This window comes from Rattus norvegicus, chromosome Y, assembly GCF_021556685.1.
Source record: "Rattus norvegicus strain SHRSP/BbbUtx chromosome Y, alternate assembly SHRSP_T2T, whole genome shotgun sequence".
Lineage (NCBI taxonomy): Eukaryota > Metazoa > Chordata > Mammalia > Rodentia > Muridae > Rattus > Rattus norvegicus.
Window position 1 is genome coordinate 76,534,325 of NC_141555.1, and position 5,379 is coordinate 76,539,703.

The window sequence follows — 5,379 nt, forward strand, 5'->3', positions numbered from 1 at the left end:
CACAGCCCGTCTCCTCCACCAAAGTGTGCACACACAACACGTCACATCGCACATTTTAATTTTTAGAGCAAAACCAAATTCCACTGGAAATGATACTGGGGTTGTCAAAGGCCCTTGGGTATCTGAAACACAGAAAAACAAACATTTTCCCCCCAATCCTATAAATTCCCCATCTATTTTCCCCTCACATTGTGAATTTCACCTTAACAGATCTTATCCAACACATTATAGACGTAGATGTGGACGTCACCATCAAACATGATCAAGTACACGGAAGGCGTGGCTGGAACTTGGTAAATGACTTTGCCGATCTTTTTGGACCTGTCGCTTCTGGTGAACTGCACACATTGACCTGTTAAGATGTCGCTGTAAACGTCTGACTTCACCTCTGCTGGAGGAGTCTCTGGAATGATACAGAGGTTACCTTCTGCGTAATCGTCCAGGAGCTGATAGATGTATAGGACTGGATCTTTCTTCTTGGTGATTTAAAACCAGTCCTTCATGATCGGCACCTGGGCTAGGACCACCCCCCCTCCAGTTGTTCTTAGAGCCATGTTTGCCCTCAAATTTATGCTCCACAGCTCGGCCAACCATGGCTCTTGCGAGATGGGCGTCTTTCACTTGAGAAAACACTACTTTGTGAGGCAAGACCTTAAGCTTTAAAATTCTCTCATCGCTGTGAAGTTCCTGTCCATAGACACAGTTAATTCCATCATACTTGACCAGATACAGAGAGGGATTTGTTGGCAGTTGATCTAGAACGATGGCCTTCCACTGGGTGACGGGCTCATCACCTACCTTACATCCATGAGAAAATCAGCAGCCCACAATGTTCCCCAGAGCCTGGGGAGAAGGCCTCCTCCTCCTCCGCTTCTGGAATGATGGTGTGCTCATACTCCTCTGAGACATCCTCTTCTTCTTGGCTGTAGACCTAGTGCGGTAGGCCACGGCACTCTGGTCCACTGTCTTGTGGCTACCGTTCTGTGTTCAGGCTTCATACTTGCCCGTGCCCTGTGTTTGAAGAGCTCACCTGCTTAAACCAGACACAATGCTGTTGCCTCTGAGTGCCTGCAAGAACAATGGGGGTGGGGTGGGGAGGGCGCTGGACCAAGGCTCTTTTCTAAAAGAACTTTGGAGCAGGTGAGGAAGGGGATGGTAAACAGGGTTGAGCATCTGAATGTAATTCTGTCATAATCAGAAGTTCGTAGGAAGGCTGGGCAATGGTGGAGCACACCTTTAATTCCAGCACTCATGAGGCAGAAGGAGGCCGACCTCTGTGAGATCAAGGCCAGCCTGGTCTACAGAGTTAGTTCCAGGATAGCCAAAGCTACCCACAGAAAAACACTGTCTCAAAAATCAAAATCTAAAGTTCAAAGGGAAATGAACAAATGGTTCTCTACAGCTCAGAGTAACATATTCAGACACATTTCTTCAGCCCGAGGCACTTTGCCTCTGGTGAAGATCCTCTCCTTGAATGGCTAGGTCAGTGTGGGATTAAGTATCCCTGTCCCCACTTTAAGCAAGCAGAACAGAGAAAGGATAGCAAAGGAGCCAGAAGGGTGGCCACACCCCTCTTCTACCCTCTAACTGTGAGCTATGTGGCAACATCCACAAGTGTCTGCCCAGAAACACAGCACACCAGTCTACTGGCTTTCTGTACTGTGCATCCTTACCCAGCCCCAGGTTTATTCCGCGACGCTGTTGCATCTTCGACCGCAACAAGAGTCTTTTTTGTAGGCAACAACAGCCATTTAGAAATAATATCTCCTGGGGTTGGGATTTAACTCAATTGTAGAGCACTTGCCTAGCAAGCACAGGGCCCTGGGTTCGGTCCTCAGCTCCCAAAAACAAACAAACAAACAAACAAACAAACAAACAAACAAACAAAGAAATATTATCTCCTAAAATGCACAGGCACAGAGAGGAGCTTTGGCATTTTAGTAGAATTATGAATTAGATATTGTTAGCAAAGTATAATAAACTCCGGAAACTGACTAGCCTAGATCATCCGCCTAGCTCTCAAACGTGGAAGACATCAGAACATACGGTTACGTGCTGTACGAGGGAAAACTTTTAGCTTTCTGGACTACAAGGGTCCCAGTTATCTTCATAAACGTATTTACCGAAAGAAAATGTCCTAGTCGTCCAGATTCTGTCTTCGGAAACCGGTCAGGCTCCAAAAGCCTGTTGAGTAATTGTGGGGTTCAGGAGCTGAACTGTCCTTCACACCCCGCTGCGAAAATAGTGAACCCACCTTCAGGGGAGTCTAGAGCCCCCAAGTGGAAGAGATGCGCAACCTCCGCCCTTGTGCTCTGTGACATCATCCAGGCTCTGCTTGCGTCATAGAAGCCCTCTCAGCCCAGTTCCTTCCCTAGTTACGCTTAGAAACTTCCAGCATCTAGGCTTTAGCTTCTCATGTAGCCTCCTGGAGGCCCAAAGTAAAGTCCCCACCCACATATTCTGATGACTCGAGTCACAGTCTGTCCAAGTAGCTCTTTTCATGCTTTTTTTTTTTTTGAAAAAGTCTTTGGTTTCTGAGTCACCAACATCCTTGGTGGTTATTTTCCCAGCTCCTATCTTTCCTTTGGTTATCTTTAAGTCATTCTCCGTATCAGAAATATTGCTAGGCTCTCTCTCCGAGGCAGCCCACTGGATAGCACACCAAAATTAGCTTTATCAAAACCCACAATTAGAGGACGGCCATTTTTATTCAAACAAAGCTGGAATTTGACAGGATTAAATACCTTGTATTGAAGTCAATGGCGATCATGAATTATGGATTATTTGCAAAGAGCGAGGAAAAATTAGCTCTTGGACCTGCTTCCAAGTCTGGATAAACTGATGACAAACCCGATATCGACCAGTCATATTTTAAATGTCTTTAAAATTTACCAGCACTTCTGGTTACAAGGAATTTATTAGATCAAATGCAGCAAAACAGGAGGAAATAGATGAGGTAATTTTATTTTTGAAATATGGGTAGACAGAATACTGGATGCAGGTAAGTATGGAGTTTACCTGTAAATTACAGGGCACTTTAATTGTTTGTGTCACATAGTTCTTCAGATCTTCAAAAGGATTCTTTTCAGAACCCTCCCCTGTCCCCACTACACTCTGACCCTCTTTTCCCTCTTCCCAGTAATTCCCTTCCACTTTAACATTATAATTTTTTTTAAATGTACTTAGAGCTTAATAACTTATGGCAGCTTTTTAAAATCTGCCCACTTTTCTAAGTGCACCGTCTTCTTTTTCTACCTTCTATCGTAGTTTAAGCACATTTTCCTTCACACTTTGAGTTTTCCTCTCTCTCTGCTCTTATGACTCCTCTGCCATTATGTGACTGTTGGTCCACTATGTGGCTGACCTCAATGTTGGGTTAACTCAAATGACATGATTTTTCCCCCTTTTCTCCCCTTCATCTCCCTTTTCTAGGCACCTGCTGAGATTTGCAGCCTTGGGGAATTTTTTTTTAAGTCTGGAAATCACACACACACACACACACACACACACACACAAACACACATACAGAAACACTCATACATTAACAGAAACACAAACACACACATACATACACACAAACACACACATACATACACACAGAAACACACACACATACACACACACAAACATACACATATACACACTCTAACACACAAATACAGTGAGAGACAGAGACAGAGAGCGACATGGTGAGAGACAGAGAACCCATGAGAAAACATGCAATATCATCTTTCTAAGAACAATAAACAGAGACAACTTTCAAAAATGGGAAGTGCACGTAGGCATCAAGAAGAACAATCTCATCATAGCCGTCAACTTGAGGAGGAAAGAGTTTGTCTTACTCTATCTTCTAGGCTCCCGTCTATTACTGAGCGACGTTGGGGCAGGAACTCAGGCAGGACTCTAGAGGCAGGAAAGGAAGCAGAGACAACTTAGAAATGCTGAGTACTGGATTGCTATCCATGACCTACTCAGCTTTCTCTCCTTCTCATACAACCCAGGGCCACCTTCATAGGGGATGACAGTACCCACAGTGGGCTAGACATTTCCACATCAACCATCAAAAAAAATTCCTTACAGATGTGGCCAAAAGCCTCTCTGATGGAGGCAATTCTTCAGCTGAGGATCCTTCTTCCAAGGTTGAGTCAAACTGACAATAAAAACAAACAAGGAACCCTGCACATCCATTCTGATTGCCACACTGTGTGTAATAGACAAGCCATTGGAAAAACCTTAGCTGTTGATCACTGGAAGAATGACTTAAAAAATGTCATATACATTGATGTGATTCTCATCTATGTTTAAGACCAAAGGGTTTTGTTCTCAGAAAAATGGATGGAGTGTAAAATACAATATGTTAAGTGAAACAAGCCAGACTCAAACAGACGATTGCGGAATTTAGATTTTAATAAGGGATATTAAGTGAAAGGGGGCATTTGGGAAGAGGAAGGGGAGCAGCAGGGTGTGTGTGTGTGTGTGTGTGTGTGTGTGTGTGTGAGTGTGTGTTTGTGTGTGTGTGTGTGTGCAGGTGGAAATGGAGGTGATTTGTGAGGATGAAGATGGCTAATGTACAGTATAAACATGTACAAGGAGTCACCAGTAAGCCCACTGACTTGTACATTTAAAGCACATCGATATAAGAGAACTGAGTCTAAAACAATGTTTTGATTAAATTGGGGGTTCATAGTTTAGAGATTGCATAAAGTTTATTCATATTTTCCTTCCCACAGGTGGCTCTTGCTGTTTCGAACTTGATACTGGTGACAGGATATAGAAATGAGCTTTGGTGTCTTTACCTCATCAATCACCTGGAATTCACGTCATTCAGTGAGGCTACCGTGGGGAAGGAGGTAGTTAGAGAACTTATAGGTACACAACGTGGGAAGAATAATGCCCATCCCCACTACAGATATCCAATTTTTCACCTCATCTCTGGTTTGAATGTGTTTGCCCAAAAGTAATTTTCTGAAGATTAATCCCCAGTGGGAACGTAGTTGTGAAGAATTGATTAGGTCAAGAGGGATGCGACCTACAAATAAAGATCCATTAATGATGCTATTGTAGTAAAAGGTTAAATTATGAAAGGGAGTTTGGCTCCCTCTCTTGTCTTCCTAGCCCATTGAATCCCTTCTGCGGTGACAACATCCCACAAGAACTCCTTCCTCTGCCGATGGTCTCTTCATCTTGGATTTACAGGCTTCTGAATCAGAATCATACAGAATCTGTGTCATTATAGACTAGGCAATTGGTGCCATTCTGTTTGTCCATAGAAGCATGAACATGTCTCAGAATTGTGAGCAGCCGCGTCATATGGGAAAGTGAAGCTGGCAGAGAGGACAAGGTTGTTAGTGCTGACTGAGGACAAGATGGGTTCAGGGT

At 43.8% G+C, this 5,379-nt stretch overlaps 1 pseudogene; it reads right to left on the reverse strand.

The window, feature by feature from the left end:
- Positions 1–203: 203 nt before the first annotated feature.
- On the reverse strand, positions 204–894 carry LOC147998113 (Y-linked testis-specific protein 1-like; annotated as a pseudogene).
- Between the last annotated feature and the right edge of the window lie 4,485 nt (positions 895–5,379).